Source organism: Salmo salar, chromosome 22 (assembly GCF_965601325.2).
Source record: "Salmo salar chromosome 22, fSalSal1, whole genome shotgun sequence".
NCBI lineage: Eukaryota > Metazoa > Chordata > Actinopteri > Salmoniformes > Salmonidae > Salmo > Salmo salar.
In genome coordinates this window covers 21,686,608-21,700,148 of record NC_138312.1, presented here as the reverse complement: position 1 = coordinate 21,700,148, position 13,541 = coordinate 21,686,608, and the positions used below count along the sequence as shown (strand labels likewise).

The following is a 13,541-nucleotide window of genomic DNA, read 5'->3' as shown; positions in this document are numbered from 1 at the left end:
GCGATATGTACAGTGCCTTCAGAAAGTATTTCATTTACATAAACATTCACACCCCTGAGTCAATACTTTGTACAAGCAGCTTTGGCAGCGATTACAGCTGTGAGCCTTCTGGGTAAGTCTCTAAGAGGGTTCCACTCCTGGATTGTGCAATACTTGCCCATTATTCTTTTCAAAATTCTTCAAGCTCTGTCAAATTGGTTGTTGATCATTGATAGACAACCATTTTCATGACTTGCCATAGCTTTTCATGTAGATTTAAGTCAAAAATGTAACTTGGCCACTCAGGAACATTCACTGTCTTGTTGGTAAGCAACTTCAGTGTAGATTTGGGCTTGTGTTTTAGGTTATTGTCCTGCTGAAAGGTGAATTCATCTCCAAGTGTCTGGTGGAAACCAGACTAAACCAGGTTTTTCTCTGGGATGTTGCCGGTGCTTTGCTCTATTCCGTTTAATATTTATTCTGAAAAACTCCCCAGTCCTTAACGATTAATGTCATGCGCATAACATGATGCGTCCACTACTATGCTTGAAAATATGGAGAGTGGTGCTCAGTAATGTGTTGTATTGGATTTGCCCCAAACATAACACTTTGTATTTAGGAAAAAAAGTTAATTGCTTTGCCAAATGTTTTTGCAGTATTACTTTAGTGCCTTGTTGCAAACAGGATGCATGTTTTTGGAATATTTTTATTCTGTACAGGCTTCTTTCTTTTTACTCTGTCAATTTGGTTAGTATTGTGGAGTAACTACAATGTTGTTGATCAATCCTCAGTTTTCTCCTAATCACAGCCATTAAACTCTGCGACTGAGTAGTTTCCTTCCTCTCCGGCAACTGAGTTAGGAAGGACACCTGTATCTTTGTAGTGGCTGTAACCACTATTATTGCACCCAGAGTGAGTCCATGCAACTTATTATGTAACTTGTTAAGCACATCTTTACTCCGGATGTTATTTAGGCTGCCATAACAAAGGGGTTGAATACTTATTGACTAAAGACATTTCAGCTTTTCATTGTTCATTCATTTGTAAACATTTCTAAAAACATAATTCCACTTTGACATTATGGGGTATTGTGTGTAAGCCAGTGACAAAAAAAATCTAAATTTAATCAATTTTAAATTCAGGCTGCAACACAATGTGGAAAAAGGGTTGTGAATACTTTCTGAAGGCACCGTAATTATCAATTTCCTCCCCATCACTACTAAATATGCCACCAAATAGTACATCTATAGATGTATTGTCTAACTGAGAAATGGTACTGGATCTCGCACAGTCACACAGACTAATAACTTGATATTACTAAACACGTCATGTTATCCACACTGTACTATCAGGACTAAATAACTAAAATACCTAGAGGTAGAGAGTTTCTGTGTATATCTATACTATATCAGATCTGCTGCTGTGGGCTTCAGATGGATGAAGGTCATGGAAAACCACATACTGGGGGCTGCTTAATGCTCTCTGGTGCATGCTGGGAAATGAGGTCATTCCTCAGCAGGAACAAACTCATATCCAGGGGCCCTACAGGGAACAGAAGGCCTATGGGAATGCTTTACGCATGTAATGTATGTGTGTTTACAAATATATGCCAAGGTTGGTCAGCATTCCGGGCGGGGACCACTTTATACCCTGAACCCCTGTCATACATGCCTTTGAGGGGTGGGTTGGCATGGTGGTTTGGGGTTTGAGGAGGTGGCGGGGTGAGAGAGACCCTGAATCGAGCGCCAGCTGGCCATATAGGGGTGGGCACGGCCCGGACTGCTGGCTGCCTGAAACATATGGTCTTTACATCAAATGGCACACTGGGAAAACTCTGACGGCATGCATACGCCAACATTGCAACCGCCACACCACCGGATGTAGGACACACAAAGTATACGTTACTGTATACACACAAGCACACACATTATCCTTGTCCTACTTTCCAGCAAAAGTTTCTTCTCTCCCCTTTTCCACTGGGATGAATTCGCCTCGGCCCACACAGTCATACCGCAAACCTAAACTCTCCTCCCTCTCTACACAACCCCTATAATGTACAAACAGTTCCTCTGACTCAAACATGCTCAGGCTTTCTATGGAATAGAATGCCATTAGGTCAAAGGCAAGGCTACAACAACAGGAAGGAAAAAGACAGACGCTTTCTGTCAATCAAGTGACACATGCAGGCAGAGAGACAGAACTCAGGCAGCCACACAAACACATATCTCCTGTAGCTACCTGTCTTCCTAAGAGGCAGAGGGCCATGTCTCCCATCGCATCATCGCCGCGTTGGCATCGTGACCCAGGTCCAAATAGACCCCTTAATAATCACACATTCCCCACCACACACTCCCTGGCCCTGGTCCAAACCATACTGATTGACACTGGGGTATGGAATTCACAGGAGGGCTGTATTTCTGGAGCTCGTTGTCACAGCCACACCTCAGGTGCAGGATAAAGTTTTGCTTTGGCTGCTCCGTGTGAGGTTTTCATGCTTTTCTCTCTCATAAAACACAGCCAACTCTGTCTCTTGATCTATCATCGCCTTCTTAGTTAGCGTGCGGTCTTTCGCAAAATTCTCAATTTTTCCCCAGTCTCTCTTGATCCCTCTCTCACCCATACACACTGTGGTCATTTCACAGTCATCTTACTAAAATGCCCTACTATCGGGTTTTTTGCACACTGAAGATCCACTGTTTATAAATCTTGACGACTAACAGAATAACATCTCAGTGAGAAAGTGACAACAAGCCACAGAAGACCATCCGTTGTTTACTCCAGAGAAGGATTAACATGTGTTCTATTCCATCACTCCCTGTGAGGAAAACCACACTGCCTTCCACATTACAGCCCTGTCACACTGAACAATGGCCTAAACAAAGTAAGCCACCCTGCCAGGCCCGGGTAGGACTCACATTGTATGTGTGGAGAGAATCAGAGCACACTTGATGTAGATGAGAGGTCTGTGTGTGTGTGTGTGTGTGTGTGTGTGTGTGTGTGTGTGTGTGTGTGTGTGTATATATGTGTTTCTCCATGGCGTGATAGAGCGAGGCCTGCACTGTGCCAAGGCTGCGGTTTTCTCCAGACAGAGAGAGACAAGCACAGATACTTCATTAAGGCCTCATTTATCACCCACGGGACAGCTTGGCAGCGCTCCCTCCATCTTTGTCCCTCTCTCGCCCTCCCTCTCTCTTCTCCCTCTCATACCTACAGTAACTCCTTTCTCCCCTTTAATGTAGCTACTTCCCTCCACATCTCTCTCTCTCCATCCCCATTCCTCTTTCTGTTTCTCTATGCATCTCCCGACCCCCACACTGTTCCTCCTCTCTGTTAACCCAATAATCCTAAACCTGTCAGGCTGCGTAAACTCCAGCCTTCCTCCTGCTCTTCCTCCTCCTGCTCTTCCTCCTCTCCGTGCCAGTGGGTGCCCTCTGCACTGTGCTCACCTCATCTGTCCTCTGTGAGCATCGCGTGTCAAATGGGAAAGCTGAGGAGTCACTGGTGCGTGTTCAGTGTGTGTGTGTGTGTGGGTTGGAAGCCTGATAGTGGTATAATTGGCACCTGGTGATGTCCACAGCCTCATGGGACCTATGTGTGACACGTGGCAGAGGGGTGGGTGGCAAAGTGAGCGTCAACAGCATCATGCTTTCCTGGATCTCCTGTCTTCTGTGAGTGTCTATATACCTTATGGCAGGGGTAGGCAACTATATAGATCCAGCCACGGCCGATTGTTGGCAGAGCGAATGGCCGGGTGGACTGAAAATAATTAGTACACTGCAAATTGACCAGAACTAAGCCCAAAAAATACAGTACATTGTATTCGAAAATAACTATAATTTCATACCTTGATTACATTGAGATACGATCACATATTTTTATTTGTGGGAATACTTGGAAACAGACTTCCTAAACACATTTTTTGGGGGCTGAAATCCTGGTGATTTCACAGTCTTTATTAAAAACAAAAACTAACCACCTCCCCACAAAATCTATATATTTTTCTACTAAAAACTTTTGGGGGCCTACATTTTTATTTATTTTTTTACTCGCTGTTGCCGACCCCTGCCTTATGGCACACTGAAGCTATCTGCAATGCAGTCAGTGCACAGAGACCTGGGTGGCTGCAGAGCCCCAAGTCCCGCCTCCATATAGACCAACCATCTCATAAAAACCCTGCCACCCACCCACACCTTTACCCCACCCTGTCCTCCCAAGAACCCTGCCTGTAAACTTTAGGACCACAGGGGTGGCGACCACCACTACCTACATCACATATGGATGGCATTGTCCAATTAAGGCTCAGTTTGCCCACGGCCGCAGTAGATGAACATCATTAGTCCCTCTGGTCCTGTATTTAACTTAGAGAAGCTTGACATTATAAACAGGAGATAAAAGGAGAACTTATAACAACCGTAACAAGCCCTCCACACGTCACCATAGAGACAGAGGAAACTTCCCAGGAACCCTAGCGGCAGAGTTAAATGCCCAGGGTTTGCTACTCCACAGCGCTGTCATATAATGTGCTGTGGCTGATAGCACTTTGACCTTCTGGTAAAGAAGCAAGCCCCATTTAACATGGCATCTGAATTCATGGCATGCTGTTGTCCTCTGTCCTCTCGACATAATTCAACAGAGCTCTGACCCACTGCCCTTTGGCATGTGGTGTGTGCTGTAGTAACATTTAAGACAGCCATGTCTGATGAGTATTAATGTTAGACAGCAAAGCCAATGGGAGACAATGAACCGAACTCCTTCACATTATCTGAAGACAGAAAGTAGAATTCTTATGCATTTGCAGAATGAAACAGAGCGGCTCTCTATCTGACACCGATCACAGTGACAGTTATTTTGTCAACACGGCCAGCATCTCCACAGCTCTAGCTAGCTCACAATCACCACGTCCCAGGCCAGGTATACGCCATGCCGTTGGGACTGACTGATTGGGAAGTGACATCTGACAGGACAGCATTAACACATGACCCGGGACTCATTTGCCCACAGTTCACCGCTAAATCAGGTCTGTCAGAGTCTGACAAATGAGCACCCGTCATCCAGCCATTTCAGGCTATAGGCCCATCTGTGTTGAATCAAGAGACAAACAGGAAATGCAGATGCTGGAAATATTCGAGAAGCAGAATCCCAACCACCAAACTTTCAATTGCCTGAACTTTCCAGTGTTAACTGGTAAGTTTTAGAAGTGGTGGGCTTGGCCCCTAGTATTTTATTCCCTAAGCAAACAGGAATGAAAAACAAGGAAATGATGATTGGGAGTTAAACCCAATTAACAGAGCTCTATGGCTCAGCTGTGTGTCTCATCTTTTCATTAACTCTAGAAGAGAGATCTGAGGCTGCTCGTTCTCGCCAATGAAACTCCAATACAGCCTTTCATGTTGTCTAATGAACCCACGGTTAGGAGGCAAGCCTTAGTCAAATTAGAGCTTTACAAACCACTTTCACTACAATGTAAAGAGATGGCTAACGGAGAAAGCTAAAGATCTGCATCATCTGAGGCTTCTTTAATGACTTATTATCTACAATATAGATCAGAGAGAGAGAGAGGAGGGAGAGGGAATGTGTTTGTTCGTATGTGTGCCTGCCTGCCTGCATATGTGTGAGTATTGCAGTCTATCAAGGAGACAAATAACTCACAATAGAATGATGTGACCATCCTCTGTAGAAAAGGCAGCACTGGCAGAATGAATTTCTGTCTCTGCTCTGTCAGCACAAATATACAAGTTTATAGACAACAAGGTAGAAATAAAGGGGATGATGGTCTTGAGTTCTGAGCCAACCAACCAATTTACATTCCTCTAGGGGAAAAAAATCTGGTATGACTATTTTATATGATAAGAAAGCCCTCAGCAGAGAAAGCCCTATTGTATTGTCATTGGAGCTACTTGGATTTGACATGATTTCCATCAGATTTTATGATAATGTGTTTAATTCTATGAAACATAATCTGGTTTAGCGAGTAAACAATATGAAAATGAGAGGATGGTGAGTTGTGGGCAGAGTGGAGGGAACAGAGGAATGTGTTCTGGTTAGATCCATGACAGAGAGATGACATGGGACTGGGACTGTGTTGAGTGTTGAAGAGCAGACAGGGGTGGTTTGGCTGGCAGATAGAGGGTCTCTTTCTCCCTCTTTTCCTTCTCTCTCCCACTTTTCATTCTGTACCTCCACTCCTTTCCCCTCAGTATGCCCTCATCATTTCATCTGTTATTTTACGAATTTTTTCCATCCCTCTCTCTGTCACTCTCATTCACGTCCTCTTCCTCTCCCACCCCATACTCCCCCACACTCTCTTTATATTTATCTCTCCCTCACTCCCCTCTCTAACCCTCTCCCACCCCCTCTCTCTCTCTCGAGTGGGGGAAGGAAGCCCTTGTGTTTGACAGTCAGGAGCTGAGAGCAATCACCTCCCTGGCCTATCAGATGGCAGGCTGGTTAGTCAGCCAGCTCTGAGTTCTCTGGCAGACTCAAGAGTGGTGGGAGTGTTGAGACAAATATTGGAGACAAAGATACTGTTGACTTACCACACAAAGAAAATCTAATCAAATCTGTTGGACGTGTAATATAAGCCTACTAAATGTCATTCAGATGCCATTGTTGAAAAATCAACAAAACATTTCCAGTGGCTTGAATAAACTTGTTCATGCTGATGTTGGCGACCCCGCTTCAGTATCCCTACCCAGTTATCACGCTTCCTTACCCAGTTTTTTTATTTAGCCTTTATTTAACCAGGTAGGCCAGTTGAGAACAAGTTCTCATTTACAACTGCGACCTGGCCAAGATAAAGCAAAGCAGTGCGACACAAACAACAACACAGAGTTACACATAGAATAAACAAACCTACAGTCAATAATACAATAGAAAGAATAAAGAAAAAAATAAAGAAAAAATAGAAAAAGTAAGTAAAAACAATATGGAGATGAGGTAGGTAGTTGATGGGCTATTTACAGATGGGCTGTGTGCAGCTGCAGCGTTCGGTAAGCTGCTCAGATAGCTGATGCTTAAAGTTAGTGAGGGAGATATAAGTCTCCAACTTCAGCGATTTTTGCAATTTGTTCCAGTCATTGGCAGCAGAGAACTGGAAGGATTTGGGGATTTCTAGATTTAATTTTGGATTGGAGATGTTTAATATGAGTCTGGAAGGAGAGTTTACAGTCTAGCCAGACACCTAGGTATTTGTAGTTGTCCACATATTCTAAGGCAGAACCGTCCAGAGTAGAGATGCTAGTCTGGCGGGCGGGCGGGTGCGGGCAGCGATCGGTTGAAGATCATGCATTTCGTTTTACTAGCATTTAAAAGCAGTTGGAGGCCACGGAAGGAGTGTTGTATGGCATTGAAGCTCGTTTGGAGGTTTGTTGACACAGTGCCCAAAGAAGGACCAGATGTATACAGAATGGTGTCGTCTGCGTAGAGGTGGATCAAGGAATCACCCGCAGCAAGAGCGACATCGTTGATATATACAGAGAAAAGAGTTGGCCCGTGAATTGAACCCTGTGGTACCCCCATAGAGACTGCCAGAGGTCCAGACAACAGGCCCTCCGATTTGACACACTGAATTCTATCTGAGAAGTAGTTGGTGTACCAGGCGAGGCAGTCATTTGAGAGACCAAGGCTGTTGAGTCTGCCGATAAGAATACGGTGAATGACAGAGTCAAAAGCCTTGGCCAGGTCGATGAAGACGGCTGCACAGTACTGTCTTTTATTAATGGCGGTTATGATATCATTTAGTACCTTGAGCGTGGCTGAGGTGTACCCGTGACCAGCTCGGAACCCGGATTGCACAGCGGAGAAGGTACGGTGGGATTCGAAATGGTCAGTGATCTGTTTGTTAACTTGGCTATCGAAGACTTTAGAAAGGCAGGGCAGGATGGATATAGGTTTGTAACAGTTTGGGTCTAGAGTGTCACCCCCTTTGAAGAGGGGGATGACCGCGGCAGCTTTCCAATCTTTAGGAATCTCGGGCGATACGAAAGAGAGGTTGAACAGACTGGTAGTAGGGGTTGCAACAATGGCGGCGGATATTTTTAGAAAGAGAGGATCCAGATTGTCTAGCCCAGCTGATTTGTACGGGTCCAGGTTTTGCAGCTCTTTCAGAACATCTGCTATCTGGATTTGGGTGAAAGAGAAGCTGGGAAGTCTTGGGCAAGTGGCTACGGAGGATGCGGAGCTGTTGGCTGGGGTAGCCAGGAGGAAAGCATGGCCAGCCGTAGAGAAATGCTTATTGAAATTCTCGATTATCGTGGATTTATCGGTGGTGACAGTGTTTCCTAGCTCTTATTCTCCATGGACTTTAAACTGTCCCAAAACCACGCTTCCCTATCCCTACCCAGTTACCACGCTTCCCTACCCAATTACCACGCTTCCCTAACCCTACCCTGTTACCACGCTTCCCTATCCCTACCCTGTTACCACGCTTCCCTAACCCTACCCAGTTACCACGCTTCCCTAACCCTACCCAGTTACCACGCTTCCCTAACCCTACCCAGTTACCACGCTTCCCTAACCCTACCCAGTTACCACGCTTCCCTAACCCTACCCAGTTACCACGCTTCCCTAACCCTACCCAGTTACCACGCTTCCCTATCCCTACCCAGTTACCACGCTTCCCTATCCCTACCCAGTTACCACGCTTCCCTATCCCTACCCAGTTACCACGCTTCCCTATCCCTACCCAGTTACCACGCTTCCCTATCCCTACCCAGTTACCACGCTTCCCTATCCCTACCCAGTTACCACGCTTCCCTATCCCTACCCAGTTACCACGCTTCCCTATCCCTACCCAGTTACCACGCTTCCCCATCCCTACCCAGTTACCACGCTTCCCCTTCCCTACCCAGTTACCACGCTTCCCCATCCCTACCCAGTTACCACGCTTCCCCATCCCTACCCAGTTACCACGCTTCCCCAACCCTACCCAGTTACCACGCTTCCCTAACCCTACCCAGTTACCACGCTTCCCTATCCCTAACCAGTTACCACGCTTCCCTATCCCTACCCAGTTACCACGCTTCCCTATCCCTACCCAGTTACCACGCTTCCCTATCCCTACCCAGTTACCACGCTTCCCTAACCCTACCCAGTTACCACGCTTCCCTAACCCTACCCAGTTACCACGCTTCCCTAACCCTACCCAGTTACCACGCTTCCCTAACCCTACCCAGTTACCACGCTTCCCTAACCCTACCCAGTTACCACGCTTCCCTAACCCTACCCAGTTACCACGCTTCCCTATCCCTACCCAGTTACCACGCTTCCCTAACCCTACCCAGTTACCACGCTTCCCTAACCCTACCCAGTTACCACGCTTCCCTAACCCTACCCAGTTACCACGCTTCCCTAACCCTACCCAGTTACCACGCTTCCCTATCCCTACCCAGTTACCACGCTTCCCTATCCCTACCCAGTTACCACGCTTCCCTATCCCTACCCAGTTACCACGCTTCCCTATCCCTACCCAGTTACCACGCTTCCCTAACCCTACCCAGTTACCACGCTTCCCTAACCCTACCCAGTTACCACGCTTCCCTAACCCTACCCAGTTACCACGCTTCCCTAACCCTACCCAGTTACCACGCTTCCCTAACCCTACCCAGTTACCACGCTTCCCTATCCCTACCCAGTTACCACGCTTCCCTATCCCTACCCAGTTACCACGCTTCCCTATCCCTACCCAGTTACCACGCTTCCCTATCCCTACCCAGTTACCACGCTTCCCTAACCCTACCCAGTTACCACGCTTCCCTAACCCTACCCAGTTACCACGCTTCCCTAACCCTACCCAGTTACCACGCTTCCCTAACCCTACCCAGTTACCACGCTTCCCTATCCCTACCCAGTTACCACGCTTCCCTATCCCTACCCAGTTACCACACTTCCCTATCCCTACCCAGTTACCACGCTTCCCTAACCCTACCCAGTTACCATGCTTCCCTAACCCTACCCAGTTACCACACTTCCCTATCCCTACCCAGTTACAAGTTGTAGGCTTACGCTGTGATTTCACCCGAGGCAGTCTGCATAGAGCTCACTGAGGGGTTTGGTTGCATATCAACGTCACTCATGTCTTTCTTGTTCAAACTCGTCAGTGGACAGTTGACTGGCATGATGCGGTTATGTTATACTAGGACAGGAAGATCTACAGCAGTAAAACAAGCTGAAGATGGATGATTGGCAACATTAAACCAGTGTTAGAGATTATATATGATTAGCAATGAAATCTCCCCATTGGTGTGGCTCGTTGCGAGCTGTGTCCAGGAAGGACATTGATCGGTTAACAGAGTTAGAGGAGGAAATGGGGTTGGCAGCAGCATGGGGGCGAATCACACACCCACTCACTCTCTAAATCAATGGGCACACTCACTGCCTGGGGATCCACTCAACACACCCCATCCATCCAGCCCATTGTCTTTCACTCTCCCTCTCTCCTTTAATTTTCTCCTCCTCTGTGCTCAGCAGATCCCTCGCTCTTATCCTCTCCTCCTGAGAGTATTGTATTGAGAGGAGGCGATTTGTTCTGGGTCTGTGTGGATGGATGCAGGTGACAGTCAGCACTAGCCTTCAGTATGTGGCTCATAGTAAAGGTTTAAATGGCTTGTTGGAACCCAAAATGTGATTTATTTTCCAAGATCCCTATTGATATACATGTCATTTTCCCGCCAAAGATGATCTGTTTTATTGTGCCTGGTTTAACCACTGGCTCTAAATGTCAACACAGAGGCCATTTTAGGGATGGAGTTGCTTTGGTGCAGGTATAGAGAAACTGTGGCACAGAAAGAGAGCGGAGTGTTCAGGAAGCCACAACCTGCTATGTGTCAAACCCTACTCTTTTCCCTACTAGGCCAGGGCCAGCCACTCAGACCCGGGTGCCATAAACAGAGCGCGCAGCACGTCTATTGTGGAATGTACCTTGAGATTTATAGACACACTCACACGGTCAATAAAGACAGCAGACCCAGCAGTGTACCGCTCAGATATAAACTGTACTTTAACTTGTCATATCTGACAAGAATTTTGACGCGTAACATACACCAACAGCTTTAGGTGTAAATGCCTAGACTCCCCTGATATGCACAGCCAACTACACACACACACACATATACACACACACACACACCGTGCCCACATTGCTGAGAGACAATAGGCTGTTCCCTGTCCCTGCCGTAGCCCAATATAAGTGGAGTTAAAAATAAAGTGGAAGGCATGGCGCACAGCTGTGAGATGCAGGGAGATGTGTGCTGTCAGTCCACTTGATTCACAACAGCTGAGATGACAGGAGACTGCCTCTACACTGCCTTTTCCCTTCTCTCAGTCTCTTTCCTTTTATTATTTCTCTCTCCCTCTTTTGCTCTTCCCAATGTTTCCCTCTTTTTTTTTTTTCTTTATCTCCCTCCCTCTTTTTATCCCCCATCGCTCTCTCTCTAAAGATGAAGCCACCCACTCCCAACATCCTACTTGGCAGGCTCCACAGAGCAGTGCAAAAGAAAAGGGAGGACATGGTTCCAAAGATGTTTAAATCACTAAATATCATAAGCTACCATACTGTAGTGTAGCACACAAGATAGCAGAATCCTACAAATTGTCATGACAAGGCTTATAGACACAGAAATCAAGTTGAATGTAAATATTCTAAATCAACTTAAAAAACACAAAGTTGTGTCAAAACTAGCCTAAAGAAACAAGACAGTCAATCACTGAAGCTGAAAGTATTTAATCAAAGAGAGAAAAAGGCGCTGAAATACCTAATTCATGACAGAAGCTACCAAACTAACATGACTGTATCCAGGCGGAGATCCCATGGCTGTCAGTCAGTCTGTGTGTGAAATGGCATGTTTGCTATGAATATGTAAAAGTTACTCACCACTTCCCCTCCGGCTGGCTGAGCAAGGACTGGGGATCACACGGTCAAACAACAGAGCCTCTCAGAGGATAATCATTGCAGCACCATAACCAGAAGAAAACACTTTCAACGTCTCTGTAATTGAAAAAGTCTGTTCCTTTCTCAGATGACCAGGAGAGGAGGGAGAGAGACTGACATGGAGATGATAGCATTGAGTGTGTTGCTGAGCTGAAGACTTCTCTAGACTGCAGCTGGTGGCACAACCATATGGATGTGTGAAGTGAGAGAACGAGGCAGAGAGAGAGGCAGAGAGAGAGAGAGAGAGAGAGAGAGAGAGAGAGAGAGGGAGGCGAGAGAGGGAGAGAGAGAGCGAGAGAGGGAGAGAGAGAGAGAGCGAGAGCTGCCCACCAGAGGAATGTGATAAGGGCTGATCACCAATTTAAGAGCTGAGCAGGCAGCCTCCGTAGCCAGAACTCCCCTAAACACCCCTAACCACACCCCTTATCTCCCCTAAAGGTGTGAGTCACCAGCTCTAAGCCTATCACAGCTTAGCAACTAGACCCTGATTAGATTCATTAGGGTGTCCAGTTAGCTTGGAGCTTAGATAGAGCACCAAAGTGAAGAGCAAGGGAAAAGAGGAATCATGAACATGATGTGAAATCTAAATGGACAACAATAGAAGGTTAACTTCAAGTTGGACTGTGGTATGTTAGTCTTCTACAGTCTATCCTCCGCCTACTGAAACACTGGAGAAGCAAGCAGTGTAGAGAAACAGGGTACCGCGACTGCCGGCATCCTTTCACTGTAGTCTCTCTCGACTTCCAAACATCCCCCTGAACTGTACTGTACTGGATGGAAACATCTGCTATAGTACTTTCTGTAGAGCCAGATCCAATGTGATGTGCAGCTAGTAGCGGTCACTGATTTACCTGCAGAGTTACAGACATAAATCAATACAGATGGAGTGTGGCCTCAACTCACCATAGGCTTCTCTGAGCCAAACCTAAACCTCTTCTCTCTCCAAACTGCCCCCTCTTCAGTCACACATCCCCCCCCCCCCCCCCCATGCCAATCACATACCCATAAATAGAGGAACAGGTTAGAGCAGAGCCATCTATCACCAGAGGGCCAGAGTGAGGTTTCTGGACCCGTCAGTAGTGTGCTGCGGGTAGAATATGATCTGTTGTACAGCAGCGCTCTACACTGTACAACTACTGTTCCACAGGCAGCAAGTAGAATATGATGTGTTGTACAGCAGCGCTCTACACTGTACAACTACTGTTCCACAGGCAGCAGGTAGAATATGATGTGTTGTACAGCAGCGCTCTACACTGTACAACTACTGTTCCACAGGCAGCAGGATACTCTGATTCATTCCCATAAATCCATATGGATTCCTGTGGTGGAAGACAACAAGGAATCACGCCAGGAGAGCAACACATCATTATACCTGACAATGAGTGCCAGTGTTCTCTTTCTGACCATCACACACACGCACACATGCACACACGGAGAGCACAATGCCATGTTGAACAGCCATAAACATTCTCCAGTGGCACGCGTATCCCTCCTAACATTAGCCCAGTAGCAGGCAACGAGCCACACTCACCCTGAAGAATGTCTCAGATGTTGCTACTTTTTGCTACTATGGAGAGCCGCCTCCTAAAGTGGATAATAATTTATGTATGATACAGAGGAATAGCTAAAGCCCAAA

General features: G+C 46.5%; 1 protein-coding gene across 3 annotated transcripts in view; it reads right to left on the bottom strand.

The window, feature by feature from the left end:
- LOC106583026 (prickle-like protein 2) overlaps positions 1 to 13,541 on the bottom strand; it is a 114,976-nt gene that overhangs the window by 52,061 nt on the left and 49,374 nt on the right. Inside the window, exon 1 of one of the 3 annotated variants that reach the window (XM_014166768.3) lies at positions 11,849 to 12,145. The exons of the other annotated variants lie outside the window; for them this stretch is intronic. The gene's annotated coding sequence lies outside the window, so the exon portion shown is untranslated. Of the gene's footprint in view, positions 1 to 11,848; positions 12,146 to 13,541 lie in introns of those variants that run through there. 3 annotated transcript variants of the gene reach the window in all.